Source organism: Artibeus jamaicensis, unplaced genomic scaffold, assembly GCF_021234435.1.
Source record: "Artibeus jamaicensis isolate MK-2021 breed Jamaican fruit bat unplaced genomic scaffold, CSHL_Jam_final scaffold_833, whole genome shotgun sequence".
Classification (NCBI taxonomy): Eukaryota; Metazoa; Chordata; class Mammalia; order Chiroptera; family Phyllostomidae; genus Artibeus; species Artibeus jamaicensis.
Genome location: NW_026522056.1, coordinates 10,466,734 through 10,488,681, shown reverse-complemented (window position 1 = coordinate 10,488,681; position 21,948 = coordinate 10,466,734). Strand labels below are relative to the sequence as shown.

The 21,948-nt window shown below is 38.1% G+C and overlaps 1 protein-coding gene and 1 long non-coding RNA gene across 9 annotated transcripts in view; one reads left to right on the top strand and one right to left on the bottom strand.

The window, feature by feature from the left end:
* UNC5D (unc-5 netrin receptor D) overlaps positions 1 to 21,948 on the top strand; it is a 482,399-nt gene that overhangs the window by 156,487 nt on the left and 303,964 nt on the right. The window lies entirely within an intron of this gene.
* LOC128626634 (uncharacterized) lies at positions 1,450 to 20,173 on the bottom strand. Of its 2 annotated transcripts, none has more exons than XR_008390624.1 (4): positions 20,112 to 20,173; positions 6,429 to 6,515; positions 2,233 to 2,282; positions 1,450 to 1,656 (listed from the first exon to the last, which is right to left on the bottom strand). It is a non-coding gene; the product is annotated as an uncharacterized LOC128626634 (long non-coding RNA). The 2 variants fall into 2 exon arrangements; XR_008390625.1 differs by having other exon boundaries at positions 6,429 to 6,544; positions 20,112 to 20,166.

Sequence of the window (21,948 nt, the reverse complement as noted above, 5' to 3'; positions counted from 1 at the left end):
AGGAAGTGTTTTCAGGTTTGGAAGGATGAAGTGACAGAGGTGGGTGTTAATCTTTTAATATTTGGTTTGGGGTAGAAACAACCTGAGTTCCCATTGGATGGTCACTGACTTCTGCTAGGACTGGGACTTTGAAAGTTTGAACAGACTTTAGGGTACAGTGGCAGAAGCAGTCAGAAATCTTCAAGAATCACTTATTAGTCAAAGAATTCAGTTCTACACAGTTCCCGAAATACAGCCATTGGTATCCCAACACACTGGCTCATTAGCACCTACTTCTAAACCACTGCACTTCTTAAGTGGCATCAGTGCCTTGCAGAAAGTTGGAAACACATCTCACCAGAGGTTCTGGGTAGCAATAATGCTGTGGCGTCCCAAGTCACGCCAGTTCAGCTAACGGGACTTGCCACCAAAAGGAATCCTTTGCATCTTTGTGGCCAGTTAATGGAAACCCATTTAAGCAGCTAATTTTCTTTTCTTTTTTTTTTTGGAGAAAAATACAAAATTAAAGAGCCCTCTTGTAGAAGCCACATGTTTTTTTTGTTGATATGTATATAATTTAATAGTATTCACAACCTGGTGAATAACTGATACATATCCTTTAGATCAGAGATCTAAGAACAACAGCCGACCTCCTAGGAAACCTCTTATTAATATCAACTAACACAGCATCTCCTGCTATTTATTTTCCTTTCACTGATGCCCTTCTGGGTGTTCATAAAGGTGGTGGCCAGTGTGGTACTGTACTGTATGAGCTGCCTTATGATGTATCTTGAAGGAAGACATGAAAATGGAACACAGGATTAAGTGCCCCTTACTGCTGTTAATTTGAATACAATTAGTCTGAAATCTGTGGGAGCCACAACTCAAGAATAGACTAACAGATGCATTAGTAAAGACACCAGTCCCCCCTTAGGGAGCCAGATGTGCTTTCTGTCCTTCTCTTCCTCCCTCAATAGCCTACAGTTTAGGATGTAAGTGAGTGGAACAATTATACTGATGCCATATTCATTAAATGCATTAATACCATGGGTTTTCCTGGAGAGACTGCTATTTCAGTACTTTGGAAGGGAGTGTGCATATTTCTCTAGTGCCTTAGAATGGAAAGGGTGGACCCAGGAGAGGTATGAAAATCACCATTATATGAAGTGTCTGACAAGTCAAGCAGGATACAGGTCAGAAATGATGTGTGACTCCTTTGTTCTGGAGTTACCAGAGACTTGGACTTGACTTATAGCTTGGTGGCTGCTTTCTCTGTAAGGCTGGGCCTAGGCTACATTGTGAAGGGATAAAGCATCCCCTATTCCTACCCTCTGTTATGTCATTCTCCCTTCACCCCCTCCTCATTGAGGGACCCTTTGCCCCAAACTGCTACTCCTTTACCTCCCTACCCCCAATCAAATTTGGATCTCCGAAAAGGTTATAACCTTAATTTTAATCTGAGTATGTGTCAATGCTTTGTTCTCTCCAAAGCACAGTAGCAGTGGGTGAGGGAGCTGTGGCATTTTGCATCAAGCTTAGCTTCTCTGTAAGTCTGAAATGGCCCAGGCTGGAGTGCAGACTCCTCCCACTCTGTACTTGAGCAGAGACTTGCCCCGGCTCCGCCTGTCCTGCCTGAGCGGTTGGCTGTGCTGTTGATCTCAGGACCTCTCCTTGTAGCTGTATTGGAGAGGCGAGAAGAGAATTATTAGTAACATAGTTAAGAAAGGAAGGCTCTTATATTGCTGACAAATATACATCAGATCTCTACTGCAAATATTCAGTGAATGATTATAACTCCTGTAGGTAGAGACTTTTAAATTATGATTTAATAATGAGAATTTTTGGTGATTCATCTCTTTGTCAATTGTCAGCAGGGTTGTATAGAAACAAGTATTATACTTCATAAGCTGAATGTTGATTGTCTTATTTTCTTATGAACATCTTTTTATAACCATTAAAATAATTATATATCAAATATGCATATATACGTATATATGTATATGAATAACTTCACTCCTCAGTTTTAGATTACTTTGTGACCAATCTAAACTTTCTTTATACCATCATTTAGCTTTTAAAAATAATGGGGAAAAACCCCATTAATTTGACCTTTTTACTGGGGTTGGCAGTTGTTTACAGTTGTAAGTACGTGAAAGACAGTTTGTCCCTGTATCATAACTTATTAACTATCACATTATTTTCCACAGGAACAACTGTAAATCTACTTTGGCCCCACCCTGTATATTCACATACTCTTCAGGGGGCCTTTGTGAGCACAGACAAAGACTTTCGCTGCTGGCCACCTGGAAGACACAAAGCAAAAACCAAACTTCAAACAGGGTGATAAACCTTCTGCCCGTTTTGTATCCATTAGTAGGACACTTTCTCAGCGACGACTTTTTGGCTGCTTTAACTCTCAGGTGGTGGTGTGTGGTTAATTGGGGGCGTATGCGCCAGCACAGAGGGAGCTGTTTCACGTACAGGAGAACCCACCCGCATGCTGCCCACGTCTCCGCCGGTCGCGGCAGACCTCAGTATGGCCCCTTTCCTGTGAGCTTATGGCACACGGTAATGACAGCAGTCGGACTACTGTTAATGGGGCTGTCTGGAAACAGCAAAACAGAAGAATGTGCTAATAAAAATGTGTCATGCTCAGAACGAAGTTGGATAGGACTGTTTCATGGGGAAATGATTTTCTCAGTTACTTTTTATTTTGCTGAGCAGAGTATGTCTGAGTTATTCCTGGTGTCAGAGGGAGTTGGATGGTTCTTTAAAAAACCAGTATTTTCCCATTGTCAGTGAAGGTCTAGAAACCTGGTTTTGATGCCCGGTAGAAGACCCATCGTTGCATTCTGGCACTAATGAGTGGAAGGATTTCCTCCACAAGATGAAATGACAAAGGATGACATGCCATCGTCCCATGAATGCTGCGAGTTTCCCTATAAATGTCAATAGCTATGCACACAGGGAATTATTATTTTCTCATTTTTGACTAAAACTAACGCTGAATGTGTGTGCATAAAAATTTCGCTGTGGCTTGACATCATTTGGAATCATAATAATTGGAGAAGGACCTTATCATTGATTGAGTGCATACAGCGTTGCATGCCAGGTGCTTTATATAAATGATCCCACTTAAGTTTTTTATAACAGTCATAGAAGGTACGTGGTATTCTCTCTCTTTTGCAATTTGAAAACTGAGATTGAGAAATATTCACTTCACAGGCTACCTCCAAAGTTTATGTTCCTTCAAGCCTATCATATTGTGGGCATAGTAAACTAAAGTGGCAAAGGCTGTGGGTCTTACCTGAGACTCTCAAACAAATATCCCACAGAGGAGGACACACACAAAGCCTCTGGGTTTCCATGACTTGCATCGGGTGACACAGTTACTGCTTGAAGAGCAGGCGTTGGAATCGGGTCTTGTCACTCTTCCTTCAGTACTGACCTCCATCGAGTGTCACCTTTTGCCCTTGAGAAGCAGCAGCAGGGCCTCCTCGGCACTGGCTGCTGAGCGGTCAGCTACATGGCCCGAGCCAGTTCCAGCTGCACAGAGAACTGTGCTTACAGTTCAGTTCGTGAGGCAAGAACACACGGCTGTGCTGAGTAGGGCAGCCCCACAGACTTTTTCCACCTGCATCCCCCCCACACACACGTGGAGCCACTGTCACCACCCATGTCTTCAAGCACCTTCCCAGGAGCCAGGCAGCCCTTGTGCTCTACACAGTCATTTCCACGGCAGCTTCCGGACCTTCGCTCATGACATTTTTGTCTCAAATGTCTTCCCTGTTGCGTCAGCTGTTCCCACTCCAATGTGTAGTTGGTTGTGTTGTCTAAACATGTCTAACCTGATGAAACTAACTTCTTCGTATTGGAGACCGTGTGACTTCTTTTCTTTCCCTCATTGATGAATAGATAGGTAAGCATGGAACTTGACTCAAGTTTTCTTTCTTTTTTCCAAAAGCTTTATTTATTTATTTTTAGAGAAAGGGAAGGGAGGGAGGGAGCGAGAGAGAAACATCAATGTGTTTGCATCTCTCGCACCCCCTTTGGGAACCTGGCCTGCAACCCAGGCATGTACTATGACTGGGAATTGAACCGGTGACTCTGCGGTTCATAGACTGGCACTTAATCCACTGAGCCACACCAGCCAGGGCTCAAATTTTCAATAATTGGATAGAGTAGATAGGGAAGTGACAAATGCTTGAGCCAACACCACGAAGGCAAGTAATGATTGATCCCCAGATTCGTAATTGTGACTGTAATGTTCAATAAGCACCATGCTTTGAAGATCAAGTCACTGGGAAATATTTTGTGAAGGGCACAGAACTAAGGGTCGCCTCTTTTCTACAGAGGCCTGAGGGGTGATGACTGTGGCCTTTAATTCAAACTAACAGTTTCAAAGAAGCTGGAGTGAGTCAAGACATAAAAGAGCAGCAAGAGGTTTATAAACTGGAAGAAGTTAATAAAGGGTGTAGTTCTCAGTGAGCCTGAGCGATTTCCTTCTGTTGAGGTTTTGTAAGGACAATGAGACAAATGAGACATAGCATGGGAAAGCATACACTTTCAAAAGACAGAAGTCTGCAGTCATGCAAGAGGCAATTCATGTGTTACCTAGAAGCCACACGTGTGGTTTAATGTTTTCTATTGAACTACATTAAAAAATTAAAGGGAACAGGAGGAATTCATTTTAATGATCTATTTTATTTCTTACTATATGTCCGAACATTCTAATCTCAACATGCAATCAACATTTTGCAGTCTGTCCTCAGTGCTGAGTTTTGGGTGTCCAGTATGTTTTCGCATATGCCGTGCATCCCCATTGGGGTCTCCCGTGCTTCACGTGCTCAGGAGCTTGTGTGGCCACCACATTGGACAAGGCAGAGCTTGGGGGGATGGTCAGAGCAGGCCTGAGCTACAGACCACGTGATTCTTGTGTGAGCTGCAAATCATCTGCAAGGCTTTTTGAAAAGTAAGGTTTCGATTTAGTAAGCCCTGGGGCGATGCCTCCGTATCTGCTGATGAAGTTCTCTCAGTGATTTCGAGGGGACTCCGAGGGTCAGCTTCTCATATGTGGCTCTCTGGGATCGGCTTGGGCCCCGGGCCTCTTTCAAATTCTAGCCAAAAGGGGTTTCAGAAGGTAACTCTGTATATAATAAATTTGTCTTTATATAAGCAAGGGATTGGCATATTAGAGGTCAGAACTTAAATAGTGAATTCTGTAGGATTGCTTACCTTGTCTCTTTGTTTAAGCCTTGGACATGGGGTGGTGGTGGGGATATCTGTGAGAGTGTGGGTGGTGAAAACCAGGGTTGAATTCGTCCCTCTTCTAGCAAAGGTGAGTATTAGGGAATTCATCTTCACTTTGTTTTTGTTTGTTTGTTAGTTTTGGCCTTGCTCAAATGCTCAGTACTTTTTTAAAATCTCTGTAGAAACAGAGTCGGCAAGAAGGCAGAATTCTAGAAAGGTTTTGTATCAGCCCCTGGCTAAATGTATGATTCTTTTAGCTACACTTTCAGCTCCTTGGTGCTTCTGTTTATCCAGCCACAAAATGCGGTAAATGCGGGTGCGTACACCCTTAACAGCCGCCCAGGTTAAGGCACTGCTGTGCTCAGGGGCCTGTGTCTCTCTAGGATTACGATAAGCCACACAGCATGCCTGTAAGTTAAGCAAGTGTTTATAGAAATTTGAACAAAGCTGTACTTTAGAAGGTCAAGTTGACTTGCTCAAGGACAATAACTTGTACGTTTCTCCAGGGCTCTGGCTTTTCTCTTTTAGAACCAATTGACTTTCTCCTAGTTATTGCTCTTCAAGTCCTTTGGTTTTCCCAATAGCCCTGCCCTGCTCCTTGTTGCAGAGGAGCTACATGGGTGGGCTTTGAGTTTGTGAAGGTTTGCTTTTCGGTGACATGACACTGATCTGTTTTCCAACCCTCTCAGGGTGGGTCAAAACCTAAACACTGTCTAGTTTAACTCCTAATTTGATTTTGAATGCCTTTTTAAATGTCCTTATATTAAATCAAGTTATTTTTTTATTGATTGATTTTTTGAGAGAGCAAGCAAGGGAAAAACAGTTGGTTATTCTACTTATTTATGCATTCATTGGTCCAGTGCATTCATTGGTTGACTCTTGTATGTGCCCTGAGCATCAAACTCACAACCTTGATGTATTGGGAGCAACTCTCTAACCAACTGAGCTACCCAGCCAGGGCTTCAAGTTTATTTTTTGACAACACCAGTGATAGGAATTTCACCACCTCCTAAGTTCATTTCATGTACAAATAGCTCATTTCCCTGTTTAACTTATCTGGAATATTTATTACTATAGCTTTTTGCCTTTGAAGTTGTATAAGACTTTTAAACATGTCATCCCTTCAAACAGATATATAAAGAAGGCTCTTGTTATCTCTGACTGCTCCCACCTCCACCCTCATCTTTCATTGGCCTTACCTTCCTTAGGCTGAGTAATTCCGAGTTGTTTTCCTGTGTTTCTCATAAACGTTTTCTTACTCTTCCCTTTAAAGGACTTCAGGAACTCTGCATGAAGTGTGACACTTTAAATATGACTTGACCAACACAGAAATAAGGAAAATAAATGAGAAAGGAATGAGGAAAATAGGAGAGTAACAGAAACCTATGTGTAGGTTTTCTTTGCTCCTCTGAATAATCATAGAATTGGGAATCTAGAAAATATCAGTCATTCTGCTTCTTGTATTATTTTTGTGTAATGGATTAGGAGGGCAGTGGGCATCTTTCCTTTGTGAAATCTCCCTCCAGTATTACACCAGGAGAGTTGCTTAGGGTTAACTTCGTATCGTGAGTAAGGCAGTTTGTGATGGTTTTACATAGGCATCCATACACTTGTATTTCTTAACTTGAAGGTGTATGTATCTTATTTATACAGTTAGCAGACTTAAAACTACTAGAAAGGTGGTATTTATAACCTCAGGGTTTTGTTGCCCCCACATGCCCTTTTTGGTGTTTGAAATTAAACAGCAAGGATATGTAGGCCAAATGTTCCAGGTCCATTATCGTTAGCTAGACCTCTGAGATACATTCAGCTTCACAGAGCTAACAAAGTATTTAATCCACGTCATTGCCTGGACACCAGGGTGCATGCCCAGTGGAAGGCATTTATTTACCAAATTAAAAGTCCAGTGAGCACAAAGCTAAGGTATTATTTAGGCACATTCATTGACTCCTATTCTGCCTCTATTTATTGAATTTCTCACTGATACAAAATGGTGAATGAGTTGATTCTTGCAATCACTTGGCTCCACTGAAGGTGAACTACATTTTTCCTGATTTATTCCTCCTGCATTGACAAAACAGCTTTTGGTAGCACTGGAGGATTTTCAGCTCTAGTTAGCTCCAGTAAGTAGAATTCAGGGTTTTTTGTTTGTTGGTCTGTTTGTTTTCCTTTTGAATTATTCTGTCAAGCCTGCTATATGAAATCACCTATAAAGAGATGCTGACATGCTTGGGATTCAGTGTCAGTTTTCACCTCTGCTTACCTAAATCCCTTCTTTCTTGTAGTCTAGTGAGTGTTTCTTCCCCCCACACACAGGTCACTATACATATGCAAATGCCCCAGTGAACAACAGCCCTCAAAACCCCAGCTGTAGCTCCCCCTGGGGCAGCGTCCACCTAGATGGGAGAACAGAATGAGAAACCCAGGGATTTTCAGACTACTGCTGTAGGAAATTTTACTTGCTGAACTGCTTTCCTCATCAAAGAAGTTCTTCCTGTGTTTTAGCAGGATGGATGGCAATCAGAGCTGGGTAGCTTTGTCTGCCATCAGCCTCAAGGGACAAAGGGATTTACACTGCTCCTAGAAGAACCGGTGAGGCTGTTAGATGGAGTGGCGATGAAATGTGGGTAAAGTATAGGGAGAAATTATTGATCACAAATTAGTTCAGCCAGGATCTTTCTACCCTACAATCTTTAAAGAGTCCCTTCTTTTTAGTCTCTGTCTCTTTTTGTACACTGACCAGACTGGGGTAACTCATTTGGTTCTCTTTTACAATTTTGCTTTTGCTAATAATCTCCAGTATGACATCAACTTGATTAAACTAAGGTTTTCTCTGAAATCCTCACTGGTCAGTCACAGCTTCTAGACTATATCCACCCTTTGCTGCTCATAGAAGTGCAGGGCATTCTGCATTGGGGCAACTTTGAGCCTGTGCATTTAAACTCACGGCCCCAGTAGGTCTGGTGAGTGCATCACTCAAGGGTCATTTACAAATATATTCAACAGCAAGCCATTTTTTCAAGCTCAATCTTTTACAGAAGCCTAATATTTGATATAGGGCAATGAAGTGGTTCTCGGGTTGACCTGAGGGTGGATGATGCAGAATCCCATGGCACCGATATGGTGAGAACTTAGCTCAAGCTCTTCCTCTCTCATTCACTAACACCAGTGAGGAACTCAGGGCTGTGTGGGATCCTATTTTCACTCCCACCTCTTGTAGAATAAAGATGGTGTTTCTCCCTGGTTCTCTTCTTCCCCATGTAAGACACATTTTCAGTTGCGCAGAAAACCCCTGCACTGGTACTCAGAAACTATGACACATCAGACAACCCTTCCCACCTAATAATTTTTGTTGGATGCCCATGCACCTTAATGAATACTTGAGATTAATTAACAAGTTAATTAGTGTTAAGCTTATTGACCAAGAAGGACTCATTCATCAGAGTTTTCTAACAAGCTTAATTTGGGGAAAAATTTCACAGTATTGAGAAAAAGACAGCTCACTAATGGAAAACAATAACAACAGAAGCCAGCCCTCACTGGGCGGGATAGTGGCTACACTCCTTAACATTTTTACTTTTTGTTAAAAACTTTACTTTCTTCAAATAAACAGTAAGTAGCCACTGGGAAAAAGCAGGCAATTTATATAGAAATCTAATACAGTCATAGATTAGTTATTGAGAAAATGGAAGCTGTTGCTAAGCTGGAGTAAATCCACCTCTTAAAAGCCTTTGCCTATGTTTTCTAGTTAAATGGGGAACGTGGTAGAAATGAACGTGAAACCCATTGGCTGTTTAACGCTTCCCTTACATTATGTAGAACACAAATCACAGTTGGTCGTCAGCATAAATATGACTGTTTTTTAAAAAACTGCATTTGTCCCTTTTTTATGCCTTTTGTTTTGATAAAACCGACCTAAGTTGTGGTGAGGGTTCATGCCTGTAAGAGGCCAAGAAGTGCTGTGCCAGAGATTTTGAACTATAGATTTTCCACAGAGACAGTGATAAATTAAGGTTATCAATTAAGCAATTGGTTATATTTTTCTCCATGTAACCTGTTATTCCTACTTAATATTTCAGTGGCTAATCAGAGTACCAATAGCAGTGTTTTATGTCTGTAGTAAAGACAAGGTGCATTTGTTAGACCCCGATTGTTATTTCCAATGTTGGTTTCAATGTTTTAGATATTTATGCCACAGTATCTGCAATGTCTTTCATCTAAGTCCTTTTTAAATTTATTTTGTCACATCATTATTATTCTTATTATGTAACTTTTTAGGTTGAAACTGTTCTTTGGGTAAATGAGTTCCATAAGCTCATTCTTCAAAGCATGAAATAACATTTCCCCCATTTTGTCCATGTTATCACAATATGCTTCACATATAATAAACTACACCCATCTAAAGCACACTGCTGGATGAGCAGCTTTGGCACCCCCATGATGAACCTCTCCATAGCCTCCCAGAGGTTTCTGGCGCCCTTTATGGTTTCTCCTTCCCCCAGCTTATGACAGCTACTGGTTTGATTTTCCTGCTACCACAAACAGTTAATAGCTCGTTTGAATTTGCCCTAAACTGACCTTTTAACATTTCAAGATCTGCTGTTTTTGCATTTGGCAAACAATGGTAGAAAGAAAAGCAGTAAATATCATATTCATTTGGCTTTGGGTTTGAGGGTTATAAAGGCTATAAATACAACAGATGCTTTGTGAGGAAAGCTTGAAAATAATACCCTAAAACCTCTCTAATGTCATCACTTAGAAATACAACACACACTATAAGTTTATATTCAACATTTATGAATAAATTATAAGAATACTGCCCACCAAATAATGAAAGCAGTTTTGCACTTTTAGCATGGTAGTACAGAGTTAAGTTTCAGTCTACATTTTTTAAAAACTTTTTATTTCTTTTTAAAGAGAGGGGAAGGGAAGGAGAAACTGTGGAAGAGAAACATCAATGTATGGTTGCCTCTCATGTGTCCCCTACTGGGGACCTAGCCTGCAACCCAGGCATGTGTCCTGACTGGGAATCGAACCAGTGATCCTTTGCTTCACAGGCCCATGCTGAATCCACTGAGCTACACCAGCCAGGGCCATTTTACAAGGTGTGTTTGTTTTCCAGCCTAATGCAATGTCATATTTAATTTAAAATAATTTCTAGATTATGCTTTATTTCAAACAATAGAAAAATTGTTATTGAAATAAACTAAGCAGCATGGGCCACTAGTTAAATGAAAGAAAGTAAACACATGTCTTCATAGGTTATAATTAACTTTAAATACAGTATGAAACATAATCTTATGACATAGTATTTAAAAGTGTTGATATTTAACTTAAAGTCTCTTCTTATGCTACAGAGGAAGAGCACGGGCTCTGGAGCAGGGACACCTGGCTTGGAGCCCTGGGTTTGTTGTGATGAACTAGCTGTGGGATGTTGAGAAGGTCATTTAATCTCATTGTACTTATCTATATATAAAGCAGGAGAAGCAATGCCAGCCTACATCATGGTGTTGTTGGGATGATTAAATAAGGTCAGCTACTAAAATATTTAAAGTAGAATCAGGTACACAGAAAGACCTGTATTATTATTATCCTTCCCCAAAATAAATTTTAATGCTCCTGATTTTGAAAACATTATTATGATGCCATTTATAAATCAGGAAAACCTGGGAAACATTCAACTGGAAGATCTCTAATTTTTATTTTCTCTTTTTATGAGCTATAAGCATACCTCATTTTATTGCACTTGCCTTACTGTGCCTCACAGGTGTTCCATTTTTCAAACTGAAGATGGGGTGCTCCACTAGCAAAAAAATATTACAACTCACTTTATTGCGATACTCAATTTATCCCAGAGATCTATAATTTAGCCCCCAACGTCTCTGAGGTATGGCCGCACTACCTCCCTTTTCTGCCTTTGTGGCACTGTCCGAGTCGCCTTTTACTGTATTACTCTTTATAGTGAATATTTTAATTCTTCCTAAAATTCCTTGGATTAAAACATCCTAGATTTATGGCATCATTCTATGAAATTAATGTTTGCTCAGTGGTGGAAAAACAGGGAGAAGGTGTTCGATGGTGGAAAGACTTGGGAAAGTGGGTCACTTGTCAGTTAAATAACAACCCATCTCTTCTCTCACTTGCATTGAAATCACATTTTGTGTGTTTTTCATTTTTGCATAGGAGTAAAGGTTTTCAATTTCCTAGTTCAATTCAGCAACTAGTTGGCTGTCCTCACTGGGCCCTGTTGATCTGCAGTCACTCTCAAGGCCAAGGCAGATTTGTCTAGTGACAGGAACAATTAATTTCTTGGGATTCTAATAAAGATTGTTTCAGTTGGTTGCATAGGTAAGTAGTGAGTTTTCAGTTAAACAAATAAACAAAGGAAAGAATATTTCAAAGTTATTTGTGAGATTTCCTGAGATATGGGTCTATGTCTTGATAATTAAGGATGTTGGCACATAGTAGGCACATACATTTGTAATTGAACTGAATTACCTGATTTCTAAGGCTGATTCTGAAAAGTGAAATTTATCTTTATTGGCTATCTTTTTTGCTTGACAAGTTGGATGATAAATTTCCCTTAGTATGCCAAATTTCTCTAAAAATAGTAAGAAGCACATTATAGGATGGATAATGTAGTGATTAGGACCTCAGATGAGATGAATCCATCTGTAATAGTCACAGGTGCCTTGAAATCTCCTTTTTTATCTCAAAGTGTTTATATTCTCAGTCCATTTGTTAAGGATATAATATTGAGTCTTAAATTATATAACATATTCTCTGTCTGAATTTTCTAAAATGTGTGCCTTGGTTCATGATGGGAATGATGTACAAGAGGAAAAACTCACTAACCGTTGCTAAGAAAGGAAAAATAGATTGTGAGAGTTTACATGAACTAATTTCTATTCATCTCCTCCAACAGAAATATAATCATGTGAGTTTATTAATTCTTTTATGAAAGACTATTAGAAGTAGGTGTATATGCTTTTAGCATAGAATATGAATATAAGTGAATAGAACATTTATGAACAGTATGTACATATTTACTTATTGTATTTTCTCCGTTGGTTTATAAACCATTAGTACTCAGAGGCCATGAGAAAGAGGAAAATGCAATAGTAAATATTGTAATGTAAAATAATTACTGTTTTTTTGTTAATGAATACTATTTTTGCTGGTAATCACCCTACATTCTAATATATATCAGTGAAATGTTATCAGTGAAATGATATTTATCAAGTTATTCTTTTCTGATTCCTACTCTGCTTTGTGACATATGCTTGTGGCATATCCTATTATTTTCATCTTATTATATTTTATAATTTGCATTTGAACTATCATTTTTTATTTATCAAGGACTTAGAAAGTGTAACATAACAATAAGTCTTGGGATAAAATACTAAAATCCATTACTTGACTTCAGATACTAGGAATTTCAGCCTTTATTGAAAAGCTATGTGAACTTTATGAAATATTTGGATAGAATTAACAGTAAATTAAATCTAATCAATATTATATAGATTTTTATAAATTAGCTCATCCATAATACTGAAATATAGAAATTTGGTAATATTTTAGTGAAAATATGACAATTTCGACTAAAACATTCACTGGTTCTATTTTATATTTTAGAAGATATCAGTTGTTGCCATAGAATTTCTCCAACACGAAAATATTTTTATTTTTGTTGGGTGAGAGTGTGTTGGAAATCAAAGGCAGTAGTTTTATAATTAAGTTTATTAAAAGTAATACCTATGTAACAAGAAGAACAATCTGTTTTTAACTTCTGACCTGGAATTATAGAAGATTTTCTTTGTGTTTATTTTTAATATAATATTGGTATTTTGTTAAGGAACTGTTTTACAGAAATAAAATTCCCATTTTTCTTCTTCCTCCTCTTTGATTTCTGCTTCTCTTTCTCTTTGCATAATTGTTATTTTCATGCCATGAACTTGAGTTGATTGCCCACTATAGTCTTAATTTAATTTAGGAGTGACTCATATACCATTTATTAGGAAGCATACATTTTTAATGATATATCAAAATTTCAAAGTAAGTTAGGTTCCTGAAAGGTGTCATGAAAGTTCTTTACAAGATCAAAATCCATTAAAATAACAAAAAGTCTATAATTTATATTGTAAGAGTTAAAATATTTTCTCTGGCAAATGATAGGCTGAAAACAATGATGCTGTTAATTATGAATGAAAGGATGGGAGTCAGCCCTTTGTTACTGTTCAGGTTTGTGATTAAATATATTCCTGCATGTGCACAATTTGTCTTTCAGTGCAACTCATTCTTTTTTCATTACCTAGTGCTAAATTTAAAAAAAAATGTTAATGACCTTTAATACTAGAAAAAGTGTAGACAATTATTTTTCAAAAAAAGGTTCAATATTTTGGGAGAATAAATGCTCCTTTACTTGATTATTTGGGGGTATCTCCAAATCATTTTATCTCTATTTCATAAATGATCAGCTCTACAGTGGAAACTTAATTTTGCTTTGGAATACTTTAAACACAATAAACAGATTAACTAAAGAATGCTCATGATCAATTAAATATTAGTAATACAGACATTCAGGATTACATTTTACTTTGAGAATAAGAGAAGAGGCTATCTTATAATTTTATAAGAGTATTAACACAGTCTTTGTCTTTAACTCTTAAATTCTGGTACATTTTTCATGTGTTTATGGGAACAGCTGGAAAAAATAAATTGCTAGAAAAAAATGTCACTGACTTGCCAGTACAGAAGTCCTCCAGTTTCTAAGAGCTGGAGATCACAGATAGAACGAGCATGGACACCGGGACCAAATAGTACAGCACAGCCATGTGCGATCTTCATAATCCGGCTAGAAGTGGTTTTATTATGTTTTTAAGCATGCAGAACAGTGTGAAAACATACAAAAGGGGATGAAATCTCATTTGAAGACCAAGTGAAAATATCTTAAAGGACAAAGAAATGACAGGTCAAGTCAACTGATACCTGAGTTGGTTGTGGGTGGGATGATTCTGTAAAACTTGAATTTCACGTGCGAAAATCCACCTCTTTGGGGTTATAGAGTCATTGACATGAAAATTATAAAAATGTCCTCCTGTAAGAGTGACTGTTAAGAATGCAGTGCATCTCTTAGCTTGCATTTTTTTATCATTTTTTGAGCTGTAGTATACTGAGAAATCAACTCTAAGTGTACATTAGAAGACTACATTATGGGGAAGAAATGGTCATTTCTTTGGGAGTGATATGTATTAAACTCTCTAAAAAAGGTTTACCATGAAGTAAAAGAGGCACCAATTCCATTTCATTAATATTTATATAAAAAGAAGTTGTTAAAAACTTGTACTTAGAATATTTAAGAATATTTGGGCTATTAGAAAAATACATTATCCTGTGGTTTTGATTCTAACTTAGTACTCAAATTTATAATTTGAATAATTAATTTAGAATGATGATTTTAAATTTATTCTGAGTAAGCTGGTAAATACTGAGTACTTCATATATTTCGTATTTCTTAACATTGTAGGTTAAATATATTTGATTCTAACACTAATTTAACTACTCACTAAGGTCTATCGAAAGTGAGATTATTCTAATATCCAAATAGTAAAAGTATAAATACAGTTACAAATGCTTAAATAAGTTTAGATTTATAATAAAAACAAATATTTAGAGCACTCTTAAAATAATACTTTTATTAGATTTATAAGTAAAAATTAATATTTCATTGTTTAAAAATTTAAGAAAGATCTAGGTTTGGAGCTTATAAAATTTTAGTTGAATTTTATTATAAAAATTAAAGTAAAGCCCTGAATAGGGTTTTCTGTCCAAAAACTACTCTTGAGGACACACACAAAAACAGTTGAAAAATGTCCAGGTATTTCCAACAAGTGGCTTTCAGTTTTGCTGACAGATGAACTCATCCAGAAGTCTTTGGAGCCAACATTGGCTAGTGCCAGGGAAACAGGAATCAAACATGCCATACAAGACTCACAGTAGAAAAGAATCACAGTGTGGTCAGTTCATCAGGAGGCAAGGGTTTCTGATAACTCAAACTTTCAGGCACTATAACCTGAAAGTAATAACTACTTAGAGTCTGAATTCCCTTTCTGTTTTATTTAAAAAACTAAAGCAAAAACTGCTCTGACTGGTGTGGCTCAGTGGATTGAGTGCAGGCCTGTGAACCAAAAGGTCACTGGTTCGATTCCCAGTCAGGGCACATGCCTGAGTTGCAGGCCAGGCCCCCCATTTGGGGATATGGGAGAAGCAACCACATGTTGATGTTTCCTCTCTCCATTTCTTTCTCCCCCCTTCCATTCTCTAAAAATAAATAAATAAATTATTTTTTTAAAAGGCAGGAAAAAAAAAACACACCTAGAGTCTTTATTTTTACCATTAATTAGTGCTAAGCAGCATATGATTCTACATTGGAGAAGATTCAGAATTGGGGAGGAAAGATAAAATCTCCTTATTTTTTTGTCATTAAAATTTTTGTGTGTGAAATACACATGCCACATTAACATAAGAATGTAACAAAAGAAATAATAATAAAATGTGTACTTAAATATGTTTTAGATGTTTTACCAGAGTTTTACCAGAATCGTGAGGTTGTCAATTGCTATTTATCTTGTTCGAAATTTGTTGTGTTTCTTAGATGTGAGTGTGGGAGTCTTACAACAGTTTTTGGAAAATGCAAGCCATTTGGGAAGACTGCCTCTTTCCCCTGATCTCCACAGTTTTCTTCTTGTACGATTCCCAGGAATATCTGTTAGACCTTCACACTCTATCTTCATGTCTCAGACCTTGCCTTCTTGTTGTCTCTATCTTTGTCTGCACTACATACTGGCTACTTTCTTTAAAATTATTTTCTTAGTTCATTCATTTTCTCTTCAGCTGTGTCTAATCTATTATAAATTCATCCACCGAATTTTCCATTTCAAATTTATATATGAAGGGGGACCTCCAAAAAACTGGAATTATCCTCTGGAGGGCAGGCCCCTTGTAGTGCAGGCTGCCCCCACTAGGTGAGTGTTCTAGGAACCCATCTGATCAGTGCACCTACTGGCATTGTTGTGAGAGGCTGCCTTCTGCCTCAGTGAAATTTTTTGAAGACTCTTTTAATGTATTTGCCTATTTTCTTGATGGGTGATTTACAGGAGTACTTGCCTACACTGTACTGACTCTTTAGAAGTTTTGACCAAAAATGGCATGATACCCATGCCCCACCCTCCCAATTCACCTGATCTCTCCCCAAGTGACTTTTTTTGTTTCCCTGGATGAAAAGAGTCCTCAGAGGGAAATGTTTGTCTGATGTGGAAGAGATGAAACAAAAGATGGCAGAAGCACTATAGCCATAAAAATCAACGAATGTAAAACCTATTTAGAGCAGTGGAAAAAATGCTTTGATAGGTGTGTTGCGTCAAATGGAGAGTACTTTGAAGGAGACTGAAGTTTAAACATGTAAGAATACATACATGATTTTTTATAAATTCTCTTTTGAGAAGAGAGATATATAGAGAGAGATAGATAGTATATAGCTAGATCTCTATATATATTGAGAAGTTCTGATTCTTTTACAAATCTACGTTTAAAAAATAGTGTGCTAAGCTCTACTTATATTTTCAAACCTTTCTCATTTTTACAGAAGTATAATTGACATAATATTGTATTAGTTTCAGGTGTACAACATAATTATTCAGTATTATATATATTGTGACATGATTGCCAGAATAAGTTTAACTGACACCCATCAACATACATAGTTATAAAATCTTTTCTTTCTTGTGATGCATGAGTCTAAGATTTACTCTGTTAGCAACTTTCAAATATGCAATGTAGCATTATTAACTATAGTCACCGTACTGCATGTTATATCCCCAGGACTTAATCCTCTTACAACTGGAAGTTTGTACCTTTGGACCCCGTGCTCCTATTTCTTCCACCTCCTACCCTTGCATCTGGCAACCACCAAATTGTTCCTTGTATCTCTGAGCTCATTCTTGTTTTTAATACCCCATGTGAAATCATAAAGTATCTGTCTTTCTTTGTCAGACTAATTTTACTTAGCATAATGCCTTCAAGGTCCGTCATGTTGTCAAAAATGGGAAGATTTCATTATTTTTATGGATCAGCGTACTCCACTGCATATACAGCCCACATCGTCCTGATTCATTTGTCTACCTATAGACACAGTTTGTTCGCATATCTTGGCAGTTGGAAAGAAGTAGTACAGTGAAACTGGAAATGTGTGTACCTTTTTCCAATTGGTGTTTTATTTTGGGGGGGTAAATACCTGGAATTAGAATCATGGGATCATATGGTAGTTCAGTTTCTAATTTCTTTTAATATTTTATCTATTTACTTATTTATAGAGAGAGGGAAGGGAAGGAGAAACATCAATGTGTGGTTGCCTCTCATGCGCCCCCTACTGGGGACCTTGCCTGCAACCCAGGCATGTGCCCTGACTGGGAATCGAAACAGCGACCCTTTGCTTCATAGGCCCATGCTCAATGAGCTACACCAGCCAGGACTAATTTTTTTCATACGCTTCTGAAATCTTTAATCTCTTAGTTCTTCTTCCTTTAATTGTGACAAACTCCATATGTATTTTTAATTTTACCAATCCCTTACACCCCTTTCCTTTGGCAGCCATCAGATTGTTCTGTATATCTGTGGGTCTGTTTCTGTTTTGTTTGTTTATTCACTTGTTTTGCTTTGTTTTTCAGATTCTACATATAAGTGTAAACATATGGTATTTGTTTCCTCTGTCTGATTTATAATTAGAATAATACCCTCTCGGTCCATCCATGTTGTTGTACATGGAGCAATGTCATTCTTTTTTATTGCTAAGTAATATTCTATTGTGTGCGCGTGTTTATCCATTCCTCTACTGACAGTCACCTAACGCTGCTGTGAACTGGGGGTGCACATATTTTCCCAAACTGCTGTTTTAGTTTTCCTTAGATAGACGCCTAGAAGTGAAATTGTTGGATCGTGCAGCAGCTCTGGTTTAAATTTTTGAAGACTTTCCGTATGTTTTTCATGCATAAATCAGCGGCACCGATTTGCAATCGTGCTAAGAGTGCCATCAGGGTTTCTTTTTCTCCACATCCTGCCCAGAATTGACCTGTTGATTTTTCGATAATAGCCATTCTGATAGGTGTAAGGTGATATTTCATTCTATTTTTGATTTGCGTTTTCTTGGTGATTGCTGATGTTAAACATCTTTTTGCATGCCTGTTGGACATCTGTATGTTCTCTTTGGGAAATCTCTGTCTATTCAGGTTCTCTGCTCACTTTTTAATCAAATAGTTTGTTCTTACTGTTGTTAAATCGTATGAGTTCCTTATATATTTTGGACATTAACTCCTTATTAGTTGTATCATTTGCAGATATTTTCTCCCATTCAGTATGTTGTCCTTTTGTTGATTTTTTTTTTTTTTGCTGTGCAAAAAGTTTTCAGTTTGATAGGTATTGCATTTAAACTGTAACTTGCTTTGGGTAATATGGACATTTTAAAATATGAGTATGAAATATCTTTTCATGTATTTGTTTCTTTTTCAAATCAGTGTTTTATAGTTTTTAGTGTACAGGTCTTTTATCTCATTGGCTAAATTTCTTTCTAGGTATTTTATTCTTCTTGATGCAATTTTAAATATAATTTAAAAAATTCCTCCAATAGTTTGTTATTAGTGTATTTAAACCCAGCAGATTTTTGTTGTGATACTGATCTTACCCCCTGCAACTTTACTGAGTTCACTTGTCAGTTCTAACAGTTATCAGTGAAGCTACTTTAAATGCACGTTTAAATGGCAGTACTTGAATGTCATTCCGTTTACTACTGTCATTTACTACAACGGAACTTCATTAAAAACATCTTATTTTCATGCTTGGTTATGCCAAGCAACAAAGTATGCCCGTATGTTGTTAGGATGAGTATTGTGTTTGTCATTTCCACTATAAAGCTGAACATATGGCATGATTGTTAGGTGTTTTCTTGGAAACCAGCATTTGTTTTTACCACATCGTTGACTTCTTGATTTATCAATGTATTAAAGTTCTTCTCTAGCACTGAATGAATAGATGGTATGTCTGCAAGACAAAGGTGCAATGGGAAAATGTAATTTTTTTGATCTGGGTAGAGTGGTCAGCAAGTTCTTTTTGGCAGTAGAGAGCTGTGCTTCCCAGTATCTTTCAATAATAAGCTGAATGAAACAGTGTAACAGTGATAGATGACTGCCTGATTAATGCCTATTAGATACTGTAGACCATGAAATGTGCTAATATGTTTCCAGGATTAAACCCAACCAACATTTACATACCTGAATGGTATTTTGTTAGTTTCTGGTATTATTATTTATTAATTATTATATTATTTCCATCAAACAACTGTAACCTACTTTGGCCTCACCCTGTATTTTAACATCTTAGGTTTTAGCTCAGCTCATTTGTATTATAAGTTTAGCTACATTTTCAAACTCGTGTTAAAATTATAAGAAGAATAAATGAAATTTGTGCATTGCCTTTGCAATAGGAGAATGGCGCACATGATTAAGATAAACTTAAAATGTATCATTCAAACTGAGACTGTTTTGGGAGTTAAATGGGCACTGTTGATAATTATGCCAGGCCCTGACCAGTATAGCTCACTTCTCGCAAAGTGAAAGGTCACCGGCTGGACTCCTCCTGGTCAGGGCTCATGCCCAGGTTGCAGGCCCGGTCCCCAGTGGGGGCATGCGAGAAGCAAGAGAGAAGCTTCTCTCACACAAGATGTTTCCCTCCTTCTCTCCCACTCTCTAAGATAAAATAAATAAAATCTTTTAAAATAATAATGCCAGGACAATAGGCATGAAGTCAGGTCTGTTTTAGGCAAAAACACTCACCTTGGACACAGAAAACGACACATGCCTTTATGCTCACATTGGCTTCAGGAATCAGTAGTTTCTTTTCTCTTTTTCTCTCTCTCTCTCTTTTTTTTTTTTTTTGCTAATAATAATTAACCTAAGTCAAACAGAATACCTCTGGTGGGAAGTTCATGTTGATTCTGGCTTTTGCATAGTTTTTTTTGGCACAAAAATCCGTGGCAAGTTGCAAGATCTAAAATATGATGAAGAACATGCAAGGTAGAGAACCAGAACTGGAGAATGTTGGATATTGACTATCTAAGAGCAGGGAACACTTATCAGAAGGCCATTGCCAGGATTAGGGCGTGAGGAGGTAGTCAAGTGTCGTGGTAGTCAAGCGTCAGGCACTTCTGACGTCAGGTCTGGCTCTAGAGACGGCGGGGCCTGTGAGTGGGGATGCAGGGGCCTCTTCTCGGGGAGAGAGTGATGGAGAATGTGGAAATCTGGCCAGATGGATTAGATAGCTCTGGGTCAAATATTGATTTTGTCGTGCTGGTAACCATGGGCAAGTTATCCAAATTGTGTCCTCTTTCTAGATCTTATGGTGTGGATAATAATGCCAACCTCAGAGATTTCCTTCAACATTTGAAAAATACTTAAAATACTACCTGCTTCCCAATACATAGGCTCTCAATACAGAGTAGTCATCATTGTGTCCCAGCACAGCATTCTACAAACCAACCCAGGGCGTGTTCTATTATTACTAAACTAAATGAGAGCAGCCCTTTCTTCATTTGCAGGAAACCTAGACTTGGTGGGATACTCTGCTTTGCCAGTTCTCTGAGATCTATGGTATCATCCTTTGATGTTTACTGCTTCTTGTCTGCCATTGGGTGGCAATAGATGACAAGACACATGAGGGAGCAGCGTCACTACTTCACGCTCTCCTCCCCAAATTGGTCAATTCCAAGGGTTTCACCACTTGGGCAGGTTTGAGAACTGATGTCTGGTTTAGGACACAGTGTGTGTGAAGTAATGAAGGCTCGCTTTCGCGGAAGTCTCTAGAGGCCATGGAAAAGCATCTCCCTCGTACCCCAGGCTTCGTTGTTACTTGCAAAAGGAGGGGTTAGGCAGAAGTATCCCTGTCATTTCTAGGAAGAGCATCATTTTCTGGCTGTGGAAAGCGTCTTTTCCCAGGACCCTTTGGTGTGCTGAAGAAAAAAATACAACTGTCCTTAATCCTTGACCGAATCAAAGAATCAAAAATCTCTGAGAGGTTGGCACAATTCACCTTTTAAAGGTAAACTAAAGGAGACAGGGAAATTATTTTCCATGGCAAGAAAATATAGCCAATTATACGCCATGGAGATCTAAAGGTATTTCTAAAACTCAGTGTTTTTTCTTCCCAAGCTGCTTACCGATTCCCCCAGTTTTTTCACCACAGTCATCCTCAAATTCATCTCAATTGTTGTGGTGACCTGTGATGCTGAGCGGTAGCAATGGGTCTCTGGGGACTCTAAGTCCATCCTTTTGTTTGGAGAAACGTTTCCTCATAGGTGAGAACCGAAGCGTAGCCATCGGGGCTTATCTGAGATCCTAAAAGCCCTCTGGATATGTGTTCATGGTCTCGTTTTAAAGTCCCCAGTGCCTCGTTGGAGTGCACCAGGGAGCACAAATCACTGTGAGGGACTGCATCCTTCCAAACCCACTCAGCCCATGTCTCTCAGAAAATATATCTACTTTTTGCAGCTTTCCTTGAAACTTGCTTCAGGGAAAAAAATTAAAACATGAATTTTAAAATGCTGTGTTCTCTCTGATTTTTAAAAAAATTTCGAGCTTGTTTCCAGATTGACAAACGGTCTAGTGACTACTTCTA